Raw genomic sequence first — 14,514 nt, forward strand, 5'->3', positions numbered from 1 at the left:
TGCTTGTCCAGACAAAACAGGTAGTCCCTTGCTGCTGGAAGAATGTTTTTTTCCAGGACAGGAATATAACATGAGTAGTGGATACTTTCTCCTATACTTGAATGGAGCAGTTCAGAAGTCACACTTGTCAATCCAACAATTTCCTATCATTACTGACAGTTGCAATGCAGCTTCAGTAAAGTACATTCCTGTACTTTAGAAAAAAGTAGTATTTTTTCTCAGAAGAACACCACTCTGCATGGCTGTTTTGGACTTAAAAGTTATGGTTTCAAATCAATACATGCTTTGTCTGTGCCTCTTTACATGAGTGGGATACAGGGTGTTGTTTTTCAGTCTGAGACATTCTGACTGTCTCATTACATGGCTTTTGGTCTGACACCATCATAGTTTTACTGCCAGAAAAGGGAGACAACAAAGTGGGCAAGTAGAAAAGGGCAGAGACTGAATGCAGTTTATTTCAGGGTGTGGAGGAATGTATACATGACATAGAAGCCTGCCATGGGATCACATTTATGGGCCCTGCACAAGTGTTAACCATGCCCTTTTCCACAGCAAACTCAATCCACTCTCCCTTGACAGGACATATCAGGGCTGAGCAAGAAGTTCTGCCTATAAGGCAGATCAGCTTAGGAAAATCAACTTGGACAAAAACAATGCAGAAATGTCTCTCGTCATATGGTTGCAAGGCAGCCTTATCCACTGAATTTTATGAAACTTGACAGATTTCAGTAATTCTGAGTCTCATGCAAAACTCATGTTTTCTTGTTACATAGCTAATGAAGACAGACTCTTTATTCGTACAAGAAAAGTGTTTAATTTCATCCACTTGCTAGTCTTAAGAGAGAACAAGATTGGGGTTTTTAATAATGAGCATATATCCTCTCAACCAAGAGTTTTGCAAAGTTCCGTATGTATGCCCATTTTTTTTCCCCTGCTTTCTTTCTCTCTGAGAGATTCATTTCTGAGAGGTTATGTGAGGATGCACACGATAGGCTGCAGATGCTTGTGGGGGAAGCTGATGTGATGGATGGGCTCATCCCCTTCCCTGAGTGATGCATTCAGCTTATTTTTCAAAGAAATTTATTTACTGTCTAAAATTTAGATAGATCTGAAATTGACTATTTCTGAAGAAAATACACTGTGTTCTTGTTCCACGGTATATATGTCACCAGTGGACCTGTAATTTAATGACCTTATGCAGGTAATTATTTTTGTCATTAAATGGCATCGCTTTCAGACAGGCTTTCAGAAGAAAGCTTGACTCCTGTCAATCTAAGGTGAAACCCATGGGTTTTTCCTAAATCTGAACTTAAATTTCTTACCTTTCTGCTCTCTTTGGTGCAAGAATTCTTTATGCTGATGTCCTGGCCCTGGATACTACAATGTCACCTATAGCTGTCCAAGGTTTTTGCCACCCCTATTGATATGTAGGGCTTTAAAAAGAAATTAGATACAGAATTAGCTGACAGCTTCATGAATCACAATTACTAGGAGCTTTCCAAAGCTAAGTTAATGCAGTATTCACATGATAATCAAAAATAGGATTGAAATGATGAAATAGGTATGGAATAATCCCCATACAATGCATGCTGCAGTCCCATCGAGCAGTCTCTCTTTGTAATCAGCTTTGTGAGAATAATAAATATACCAATCCAGAATGCAATTCAGGAATGCTATAAATCACTGGAAGCACCAGGTGAAATTGTGCTGCAAGTGCAGTTGACAGAGGTTTTGGTATCAACTTCACCATGGCCAGGACTTCATGCCTGTTCTCAGAAGGAACCTTTCACTGATTTACCTGAAGTGAGAAACTGGTGCTGAGCAGAGCCAGGAGATCCCCACCGTTTGGTCTGCCTGCAAGTTTCCTTGTCATGTGTAGAGAAAACTGCTGTGCTTCTGCCCTTTTCCAAACCCAAATGACAATCTGTTGCCACATCATTTTGTCTATCAGTGGACCCTTTTCTGCTTAGTTGATGATACTGGAAGCGTCACAAAATGTGGGCATGGGATTACCTGCTCAAAATAGTGACTGAATGGTTGTGAAAGATAAGCATAATTTTTATGCTTTTTACACTTGAGCAGTTTATTGTATAGTGTATAAAAAATAAAGTCCAATGATTTTCAAGTGGAACCTTTTTCAATTAAAATGTCTGCAATATGACGGAATTTGTTTTCTCTTGGGTTATGATCTCACTGTGCCTAAGTAACAACTTTCCATGTCTGGAGGCATTTTCATCCAAAGGCCTTTTCTTTTGTGCACTTTCCACTTGAAAGTCCATTCACAGTTTTTTGCGAAAGAACATGACCTTCACACTTCAGTTCTACGGACAACACATGAATCAGACAGTCACAGGCCTACCACACTAAGAACAGGGTTTTTCTTACTACACTATCAGCTCTCCTGATCCAGCTGGAAACATAGTTGTGGCTTTTCCCTTAATTTCATTCCACTGCATCTGATCTGCTGGACATCCAGAGACGTGCCTCTAAGGAACAGCAGGTGTGCAATTGCATTGACCTTAAAACCACTGGGCTTGTTGTACATGTTGTACCTGATTGCACTACTTTTATGTCCCTCTCTGATTCCTTACATTTATCATAAAATTTGCTTCCCCTCTATCATATATTGGCATCATACCCAGAGGCACCAGAACCCTTAAAATGTTTTTAGAAACTTCACAATATGTGTGTGTGTTTTAGGCATACAGCATGAAAAAGGCTAATGGATTTAAAAATTTAAAAGATTCCAGAGAAATCCAAAATATTTGGGCACCTGGTTAACAGGATCTTCTTCCCAGAATGTGCATATTCTTTCCATCACAAATAATACATTGAAATCCTAGCCCTTTGCCACTAGGTGGTACCCATACAAAACGTTTCTCTTTTAGTTGTTTATGCTCTTATTTGCAGATAAGCTTTGGTCTGAATGCACTCATGACAGTTTACGTAAATGCTGAACTTTCCACGTTTTCCCTGGTAAAGAATTTTGATCTGCTTGTTAAACCTCTAAAGTGATTGTTTGATATTTGGTTATCAGATAATCACTCCAGTGGTTTAACAAGGTCTTTTTTTTCCTTGATTTAGAGCTTTCAAACTAGCACATACCTGTTCTGCTGCCAGACAAGGTGGCACCACCTACCACCTCTATCACCACCCTCTGCACCTTGAGGGGTGCCCTGCCTGGCCACGGGCAGGGAACTGGTCCAAACTGGCACACTGCACAGCCATGTGGTTGCAGGTCCCAGCACCAGAGACAAGGTGAAGACCAGCTTCTGGGAAAGAGGGAGGTGACATTCCTTCTGATGACAACAAGGACTTCTGTTGAACTCAAGTGACTGTGCAATGTGAACTGTGAAATTTGAATATGGTCCAGACCTCAGAGGATCTGACCTTCATTAACAATGTTCATTGCGGCTTCAGTTAAAAAAAATACTTCAGAACATAACTCATTTTAAGTGTCTTAACTGTACCATTGACTTCAATCAAGCTCCTGATGTTCTTAAAATGTGGTGAGCACTAAAGTGATTGAGGGATGAAACCATACAACCTATCCCAGCTACCCCAGAAACCCATAGCAAAGTGTTCATTGATTTAACCAGGCAGAGTTAATTTGATTTAACCAGGTTGTCAATCTGCACCAAAATCACAGCATCTTGGACTGTCTCTCTGTCCATGGTCCCCCGGATCAAACTGAGACCGCATGCCCCTCTCCCTCCTCTGTTACTTTCTCATCCTGGCACCTGGGCAATGGTGCTGCACAGGTGCCTAGGGTGACTTTCTCCAGTTGCTTCAGGCACTCAGGAGCTGAGATGAAGCATGCTGGCCCTACACTTAAGAGTTAGCTTCTGTGTCTGGTCCCAAATCCTTCATGCCAGCAAGACTTCTTTAAAATCATCATGAGTTCTCAGTTGTGAAAACCTTTACGGTCCAGCCCAGAGCAGTGCCCAGGTGTTAGAGATTTTAATTTCCCTGCTATATTTCTAGCAGAGATTGGCTATTTAATCTATTCTCTAAATAAGTATGAAATCTTATAAGTAACATGTCAGAAATAATTATTAAAACAAAAGAAAACCAATTTGGGTACATGCCAGCAGAATACACAGAGCTATTGAAAATCGTCCCAAATTTCTAGCAGGAGAGCTGAATAGTGTGTTTCATTAGAAGGTGTACTGTGGGGTCAAAACACTCACCTGCACTCACACTTGGTTCACCACTCTTGGTGTGTGGACTGTCATTGCAAGCATCAGCAATGACAGCTGCTTCTCACGTGGGAAGACTTGCTGAAAAACATATTTTATTCTATTGTGTTATGGGATTTAGGTTTGGATGATTTCCCTCTCACTCCCAGGGACACCCATTCCTATTTCCAGCTTTTCCTTCTGTCTGCCTACAGTGGGGTTTGGCCCACAAGAATTGGGCAATTCTGTAATTTTTCTGAAGTGAGAGGCTGTGTACTCTATCCAGGTTTCATGAACACTACAAAGCAAAAGGGCATCCAAGTGTGCAAATAGTGGAGGTGCAGATGCCCGTGCACCTGTCTGTGAGCTGTCATGTACTGTTCACGGAAATTTAGAAGGGAGCTAAAGTTGGGTTTTAAATCTCTTTAAGTACCATACTGACCCCTTTCCTTCTGTAGTTGCAATGAAGGTGTTGACAGCAAGACTTCATTCTTACCTCTCACTCATCCAAATTTCTTACTACTTGTTCTGTGCCAAATAAAATTAATTAGGGAACAATGCTGTTATAAATCTTCCCTCTTTGTTGATGTAAAATGAGGTGCTAATGAAATACAAAAGTGTGCTGTATCTGAGAACTACACACATATAGCTATAAATGTCATATATTTCTGCAGAAATTCATAAGTGTTACAGAATATAAAGACCTGCATGATCTCCACCATTGTTAATAGTTCCTTGAGTATTATAGTTCAAAGTTGTCAGATGTCTTCTAGAATATAATTTATCTATAGAAATACAATATGATGATGATTAATTCAGTGCCATTCAACAATATATTTCATGCCAAAGCTTCACAATCTATTAAGCCAAAGACATTTACTGAGAATTTATTTCAATCCTTAGGAGGTCGAAAGTAGCTTCAGTGGGATTAATGGCTTAAAGTTAATTGTTTTTGCTAATGTTTTATTTTAAATGTCCTGCTCAGCAAAGGTAATGTGGCATTTTGCTCACTAGGGATGTTAGCCAAACTCACTGCTGACATAGGCAGGTGTAACCTCACAGACTTAATTAGAAGCTGCACCTACTTACATCAGCAGTGAATTTGGTACCTTGTCCTTCTGCAGAAAAGGAGGAAATGTAAAGGTTGGTGCTTAGAAAGCTGGAGGTAGAGCACAGAGGATAAAAGAAAGAGGAAGTACCAGTGTCTGAAATGAGTTGGCCTGTCGCTCTAGAAAAGTAACTAGTAAAAGCAGCCAAAGCTGACTTCGCCCTCTCCAGGAATGACAGTCTGTTAAATCTTGCTGAATAAATGGTACATGAAAATAATCTGAGGTTTTGATAATCACTTGAAAGAAAAAAACATAATTGTTTCTGGAAAAAGGAATAATCATTGCCCTTTTGTGAGGAAGAAACTTGCTCATTAGAAAGAGAATAGAAACAGTGAAGAGATGCTGATGACCTGGAGCAGGAGGGAGGGTTTCACATTTATAAGTGCATATTAGTCCTGAAAGGCTGACAGAGATAATGGGGAGCTGGAAGACAATTAAGGAGGTGCCTGACCACTTGTGTCCTGCAAGACAAAGACAGTGTCCCCAGGAGGTGCCAGGTGGTCTCAGCCACTGCAGCAGGAGTTCCTTTGTGCAGAACAGGCCTGATTGCTTCCAGTGGAAAATTTGCTAGTATTGCATGTGTGGGACTCCAGCTTCTGAGGATGGACTTGATTTGTATTTTTTTATGCTGCATTTCATTTCCTTCAGTGGACTTGGAGCCCTCTCATTACAACATATCTTCATTCAGAAAAGAAAATCTGAAGGCTAGATCTGTGATCACTCTTAGTTCTCATTATATGCACAGTGAGAGAAAGAAAGAGATAATCCTTCAATCATATTAATTTTATTTGATGGTGGAGATCATACCTTCCCAGGCAAAATATAAAGACCTAAATAAGGCTGTGGTTCTGGTTAGATGGTAGCTGGTGCAGCCTCACTTCGAGTCCTGTGTGGGTTTTTGGCACCTCAGTATAAAAAAGGACATAAAGCTACTAGAATGTGTCCAAAGAAGGGCCAAAAAAACTGTGAAGAGGTGAGTGTATGTATGAGGAGCAGCTGAGGTCATTTGGTCTGTTCAGCCTGAGGAACCGGAGACTGAGGGGAGGCCTCATTGCAATTACAACTTTCTCATGAGGGGAAGAGGAGGGCAGACTCTGAACTCTTCATTCTTGTGACCAGTGAAACGACTCAAAGAAATGCCATGAAGCTGAGTCAGTGGAGGTTCAGGTTGGATATCAGGGAAAGGTTCTTCACCCAGACTGTGTCTGGGCACTGGAAGAGGCTCCCCAGAGGAGTGGTCACAGCACAGTGATTCTTTAGCCTTGGTTTTCCTGAGCCAGTTTATTTGGACATCACAGAGAATATCAGCAAGCCATATGGGTCTCCTGCAAGAAGATTAGGATAGATGATAAGGATTGTCCTGGAAGAACTAGAACATTGTGTTGCATGCAGTCTGTGGCTATGTGGTTTCATGATCCTGACTCAACTCCTGACCCAACCACAGGCTGGCAAAGCTGGTCTTGGAAGTAGTACTGCTGGAAGCAGTGATGTCAACTAGTCTGAAGTTTATCACTTGTCATGGGATGTTTGAAATGTTTCCTAAAATTCTGATTATTCACAGCAGGTGAAATGCTCAGGTGGAAAAGGTGAAAAAACCCTTAAGAATGCAGAAACTGAAATAAATCCCAGAGTCTTTTCTATGTATTCATTTATTTTTAAATTGTGGATATTCTTGAGGGATTAATCAAAGTATTCTAGACCTTACCCCTGGTCCTTGAAAGGACATTCACAATGTTAGAAAAAATGCATATTCTCATCCTCAGTTCATCACCTCCTCCTTCCCCATGATCTGCAAGAAGAAAAGAAAAGGAAGGAGAGTAACCATGCAATAATGGATGTGAGGCTCACCCTGCCTAGTGCAGAGTGTGCTCCTGGGTAAGGCAATACTCCAAGTTTTTTATTCTACCAAGAAACGGAGGCTTGACAATCCAATATGGGTTTACTACAAGCTTCAGTTTATTGATTTACAGTATACAGTTTTATAGTGTAGTTAACTAGATCATGCATATTCTGTAATCGTACAATATTATTGGTTATATACTTCCACGCCCTAAGTTTGGCTACTTGCCTTAACATATATATAATGCCTGATTTCTGCATACTTGTTACCAATTAACGCATTCTCGACGGCCCCCACCACCTCTATGTTGCAGCCAAGGTTATGGTGACATAGATCGCTGATTGGCCGCAGGTATCTAATTAATAGTTGGCTGAATATGGCTATTGTTAAGAAGCGGCTTGTTAAGAAGCAATCTATCTACGTCGGTGTGCCCCTTCTCTAGAAGCCAGCTTTCCACATTATTCCATGTTTGACTTTCTGATACATGGGGCACTGCACACAATTCAGGAACTAGATATTGAGTTCAGCTCAGGAATGCTAATGCCAGTGCAATCGGCTCTGAATGTAAATTCAAGGCTTACTAACTGGCTTTGTTTTCAGTTCACAAGCACTCCTGCTGTTAATTAAGGGACTGTGCTCAAAAGTTATATATAAAAATACATTTTCTTGAAAAGATTAGGCAATTCATTAAGCAATCCATGTAAGCCCAGAATCCTCTTTCACTAGTTCTTACAGCCTGGAAGAAGAGGGGAAGTAGCATGTTATATAAAAATAATTAGATTTTAAAGCATTTTCTGAATGGGAAGTAATTTTCTTATGTAATAAGAAACAACCTAATGCAATGTCTTGCCCTTGGTCATGCTGACATTCATATATCATCATGGTAACCCTTTTAAATGCCATACTGCATAACTTGCAAACAAGAGGTCCATATTTAGAATGCACATATGATTTTTATTGGGTGACCCGTGTGCTTACATTTTCAAAATTCTCTGAGCTTTGCTCCAGCACAAATGCCCTTCTGTCAAACAGGCAACAAGATAAGATGGTCGGATGCGGTTTTTTCCTGTCAGAAATGTAATTTCCTGATTTATATAAAGCATAGGTATTTTATAGGTTGTTAGAGTATTAAAATTTTTATGAACAGAGGAATTCCGCAAATGAATTATTCTTCTGAACTATCCAGGAAGTGTATATTACTGGTCAGATTCTGATCTGAGATATTGTGCACAGGAACAATTGAATTTAGGTGGCAGATACTTAGTAATCCACTCAATACAGGGGAAACTCAATTTGACCATGAAAACAGCAGGTTACTTTGACTAAGTAATAAGGTTTGACCACTGGATTTGAATTCTAGTGAACTGCATGTATAGGATAAAGGTAAAGTCGTGAATATTCTTTACACTAGCTTGTATCGATGCATTATATTATGATAATTTTGTCAATATTCCAGGAAGGCATTACAGGACTTGCCAGAATAGAAGAAGTGACTGTTACAGTCATGTAACATTATAATTGTATAAAGCTGCACAAGCTTCTTAGCTGTGCAAGAAACCGAGTGATGTTCTCCTAAGAGCTCAATACAAAGGCTCAAGAAGTAGAGGTTTTTCTTTATTTGCAATTTACCTGAGTTTTGTCAATGCTTCCAGATGTATTTTGGTGAAAGTCAAGGTAAGTTCAGCCATCCTAAAAACAAATTTACAAACTAAGCCCAGAGATGTGTAGGGCTGAAGAAGAGATGTATAACACTGCAGAACAGAGATGCAGGAGAAGTTGGCAAGAGCTAAAAGAGGGTATTCCTTGTGCAGCAAAAAAATATCTGTTGCTTATCTTACAGCTATACCACAAAGGTGTGTGTCTTTTTAGAAACTCAATTTGTGATTTTAGAAGCAAGTTTAAGAATCTTACTTGTCAAGGAAGTTTCTAAAATGGGTTTCAGCATCTCCCATACCACCTCTCACCACTGTAAGTCTTGGCAAAGGAGAGAGAAAAGAGACGAAAAGGGAAGGACTGTTTATCATCCCAGACTAGTAATTTATGTAGAAAGTTCTTTCTATCCCTTTTATCCACAAATATCCCCCCCAACATGCTTCAGTAAAACTGGAACTTTCACTGTCTTCATAGACTGTCTCTGATACTTCCAACACTGTTTTTAATTTGCCAAGACCCCTGACTTTGCCTTTATCTTGCCTCAAGTTGGATGAGGTCAGGTCTGCAGCTCCCCTTCTCCTCCCTTGCAGGTGCTGAGTCAGGTGGCTGTTCTCCACTGCCAGCTGCTGTCAGGACTCAGAGCCTGTGGGAGCCTCCTCTCAGCAGCACAGCACTGCAAATGGTAGTAGCTTGTTTTTATCTGAATATGGCCTAAATACCTATAAAATCTGTACTTTCCAAGAGGTTCCTTTGGGCATGCTGGCTAAATGGAAGCTCCAATAGTCACATGCATCATGGTGTGAGAGAGACTGTGACATTTATCTGTGAGCTGTCATTTCAGAAGGTAGAAGTGCTCTCTTGCAAGATAGGTTTGCAACAGTGCATTATTCATTAATTAGTGATATGTTATTTATTAGATTCTGTTTGTGTCTTGTTCACAATCTTTAATTTAGACTGTGGACTTTGGTTTACTAATTTCACAGCATCAATAAAGTTCTAAGATTTTAAATTTGGAAATCAGTGTGTGTTTGAAATTGTGACCTCTGTGCAGAGAGAAACTGGGGTTCACAACCACACTGCATTGAAGCTTGAAATTTGAATATGCAGCAACATCAACTCCCATGAGAGGGAATAAAAACCCATAGTATCCCATGCTAAATTACAGAAACCAGGATCTCAGTCAGCAAAGACAATAGATCAGATCCTAGAAGCAACAGTACACAGGCATCAATGCTCTAATTTACTAATTAGCTCTGCGCTGACATGTTGACAGTTTTATGTTTCTTATTGAGGTAGTTCAGATGTTTCTGGCTTAAGATTTTCACCTGCACTCCTTATGTAGGACAAGCCTTTGGCCCCATGAACCAGCACAGCATGGCCTGAGGGACTGAAGTGACTGTGAAAATGTTCTTTATACAACAACCAGATGTAACCAAATCACTTGTGTGTAACATGTGTGTCCTCGTGTGTACAACAGAGCAAACATTCCTCTAGACTATCAGTGCATTGTTCTCTCAGCCCCACAGGGATATTTAAAGGAATTTAATCTTCAAATCCAATTTCGGAATGTTTTGATAAGAGTAAGATGGAAGTTCAGCTTTCCAGGATCCAAGAGGTGCCTCTGCACACCAGGGTTTGCTCTGCAAATCTCTGTGGCTGTTAACATAACTGCTATCCCACCTGTAAGCCAACCTGTGAGGCGACGTCCACATCCAAATCCCCCTTAAGGGGATACTGTTTACATTCAAGGCTATAGCAGGACAGGGAAAAAGGAAGAGTGGAAAATTGGACTGGAGTTGCCCCCAGTGGTTTGTTTCTGGTGTTCCAGAGACATTTTAACAATTACTTTACAGCCAGATCCCTTTGCTTCAGCAATCCCATTTTTGGTGGTCCCTTGGCATTCCTATTCTCTTCAAGGTACGGGATTAAAAAGAAAGACAAATGTCTGCTTCACTCTTATTAACAAGCAACCAGCCATCTGTTGTAGTGATTAATTTCTGGAGCATCATAATATAGATGCATTTTTGATTGTTTTGAGGCTTAGATTTAATTTGGTTTTAGATTTTTTTTTCACTATTCCAACTCCAAGCAGTGGTGGTGAACAACAGTGAACAACAGTGATGGTGGTGTATTGGGACTATTGGTATTGTAAATACTGTTTATCAATTTATAAAAGCAATAAAATACTTAAAACTACACCTGCAGCAACTCACAACATTTAAATGTTAATACAGGATGGCTTACCCTGTCCTGGAGTGCATCAGGCACAGCATGACCAGCCTGACAAGGGAGGGGATTGTTCTGCTCTGCTCTGCACTGGCAGCCTCACCTCAAGGGCTGGGGGCAGCTTTGGGTGCCACAATACAGAAAAGACATAAAGCTATTGGAGAGCATTCAAAGAAGGGCATGAAGATGGGGAAGGGCCTTGACATGAAGCCGTATGAGAAGCAGCTAAGGTCACTTGGTTTGTTCAGTCTGAAGGAGACTGAGGGGAGACCTCACTGAGCTCTTCAACATCCTCCCAAGAGGAAGGAGAGGGGCAGATATTGATGTCTTCACTCTCGTGACCAGTGGCACAACTCGAGGAAATGGCCAGAAGCTGTGTCAGGAAAGCTTTAGGCTGGATATCACAAGAAAAGCTTTTTGCCCAGAGGGTGCTTGGACACTGGATCAGGCTCCCCAGAGAAGTGGTTACAGGTGCTGTGACACCTGTGAAGCCTGATGGAGTCCAAGAAGCATTTGGGCAATGCTCTCAGGCACATGGTGTGGCTCTTGGGGTGTCCTGCACAGGGACAGGAGTTTGATTTTGATGATTATTGTAAATCCCTTCCAACTCAGCCTTTTCTGTGATTCTGTGGTTCTATGAGTCTATGAATTGTTGTTCTCTGGTGGTTAACATTTATTTTTGTGCAAAGAATTAATTTAGAATGCCTAGACTATTTAACTTAATATTCATTATAAATTATTTATTTTAATATTCATTATAAATTATTTATTTTCTTAAGTTTTGCTAGTATTTCATATGATTAAAAGAATATTTCAGAGCATAATCAGAAAAAAGAAAAGGGTAGATGATTTAAAAAACCACCCACTTAGTCTAAGTTAGATGCTGCTATTCATAAAGTTCCAACACTGTTCTTGGGAGTCGTAATAACCCATAATGGAAACTGTTTGCTGTATATGTGTTGTGTTATTCATCTTGTAAAAGTCCATACTTCTGTGCTGCATGAGAGAAAACAGCAGGTACAGAAGGATGTACAAAGTCACAAAAACTGCTAAGATGGAAACTCTTCATTGGCTTTTGTATTAACACGAAGTCTTTGGATCAAAAAGGGCCAGGGTAATTAAGATTTTAATTTTTATTCCAGTCATTTTGATTTTTACTTAATAATGTAGGCTGCAGTTTGCAGTTTAGCTGTGCTGCTGAAATTTTAGAATCTTTGTGTAGAAGATCTCATGTTTTCTTCTCATGCATGAGTGAAGAAAATCAAGTTACAAGAGGCCCTCTCAGTTGGGTTTAGATTATGCAGACTAAAGAACAGAAAATTGATCCAATTTTGTATGCACCAGGCTTGGCAGGATCTGTATACTGCTTTATCATATTGGCTCATCTCTAACTGTGGAGAACTGACTCTTGTTTAGAGTAAACAGCTTTCCAAGTTTTGTTTTTGTTTTTTTTTCTCTATGTTTCTAGATGATTATTAGAGCCTTAAATGGGAACTCCATGCATTTTCAAAACTACATTATTTTCTGTGCTTCTCTGGTATACAGTAGGGTAGACTATTTCAGTTGGAAGCCCCCCACAACATTCATCCAGCCCAACTGACCACTTCAGCGCTGACCAAAAGCTACACCACATTATTAATGGCATTATTCAAATGCCTCTTAAACACTGACAAGCTGGGACCATCAACCACCTCTCTAGGAAACTGTTGCAGTGTTTGACCACTTTCTTGGTAAAGAAGTACTTTCTAAACCTGTCATGGCACAACTTTAAACCATTCCTATATGTCCCATCACTGGATACCAGGGACAGGAGATCAGCACCTCCCTCTTCACCTCTCCTACTCAAGAAGCTGCAGACAGAAATGAGGTCACCCCTCACCCTCCTCCTCTCCAAACTGGACAAAACCAATGATCTCAGACACTTCCCCTAGGACTCTCATCAGTTTTGCTCTCCTCCTCTGGACACTTTCATCTCATTAGAGTCCTTGAACTGCAGGTGAACACACGACTATTCACTGGAGTAGCATCAATTTAGTGCAAAAGAGGCTGGAGGGGGTACACACCTTGCAGGGCTTAGTCCCTCATTTTAGGGAATGCAGTTTATTAAAGTGAGAAATGTTGATCCCTATCCTCATGCCACGATAAACATTGAAAGTTCAAGTCTGCCAGCAGCTGCCAATGGCTGTGAGTTTTGCCCTTTTCCTTTTCTCACTTTTCCTCGGGGTGTGGAAAGAGCAGCTGCCGGGCCAGGCATTTAATGTCTCTGAGCACCATCACATGTACAAGAAATGCTGTACAGGTAATATGTGACCAGAGAAGATGCTGATGGACAGAAGTCTTGGTGACTGATATCAAATGTGATGGCAGCCATTGCAGGCTGGAACAAGCTGGAGTGCTGTGTTGGCAAGGGTAAGATGTGCAGCCTTTGGCTAGAGACAGAGAGTGCATGAACCTAATTCTATCGTATTTCTGAGGAAAAGCTGAAGTAATTTCTGTGCCTCTAGTGAATTACCTCTTCAGAGAGCCCCTTGGAGGTGACTCACTTGTGCCTTAGCATCAGAGGTGATTGTTTGAAGTAATGACATATCTGTAAAAAGGGAAGCAAAGTTACGGGCAGGGTCACTTTACCCCAGCCTACTTAATAAGAATCTAATTGAGACTGAGCACTTTCTATAGCACCAATTTGCTCAACCTTTTATCCAAGAGCTGCTCTGGGTACTTTTGGTTCTTCCTGCATTTACAAGGTCAGTGTGGGTCTGAGAAAATACTTGAATTTGGAAAGGAATGAACATGAGTTCATAGAGTCATTGATATATCCTGACCTGGAAGGGACCCAAAATGATCACTGAGGTGCAACATCTGGCCATTCAAAGGACAGCCCCAAAAATCACATGTGTCTGAGAACATTGTCCAAATGCTTCTTGAACTCTGGCAGACTTGGTGCTGTGACCACTTCCCTGGGGAGCCTGCTCCAGTGTCCAAGCACCCTCTGAATGAAAAATCTTTTCCTAATATCCAACCTAAACCTCCCCTGACACCACTTGGGTCCTGTTACTGATCACCAAAGGCAAGAGAGCAGTGTCTGCCCCTCCTCTTCCCAAGGAACTTGTAACTGCAATGACATCTTCAGTCAGTCTCCTCCAGGCTGAACAGACCTAGTGCCCTCAGGCACTCCTCATAGGACTTCCTCTCAAGGCCTTTCACCATCTTCATGCCCTCCATTGGACACTCTCTAATATTGTCCTTCTTGAACTGTGGCACCCAAAGCTGCCCCCACCCCTCGAGGTGAAGCTGCCCCAGTGCAGAGCAGAGCAGAGCAGAGCAGGACAATCCCCTTCCTTCCAGGCTGGCCATGCTGTGCCTGATGCCCCCCAGGACAGGGTTGGCTCTCCTGGCTGCCAGGGCACTGCTGGCTCATGTCCAACTCACCATCAACCAGAATCCCCAGGGCCCTTTCCATGGTGCTGCTCTCCAGCCTCATTCCCAGTCTGTCCATACATCCAGGATT

The sequence above is a fragment of the Lichenostomus cassidix genome, chromosome Z (assembly GCF_008360975.1).
Source record: "Lichenostomus cassidix isolate B80296 chromosome Z, HeHo_3.0, whole genome shotgun sequence".
Taxonomy (NCBI): Eukaryota; Metazoa; Chordata; class Aves; order Passeriformes; family Meliphagidae; genus Lichenostomus; species Lichenostomus cassidix.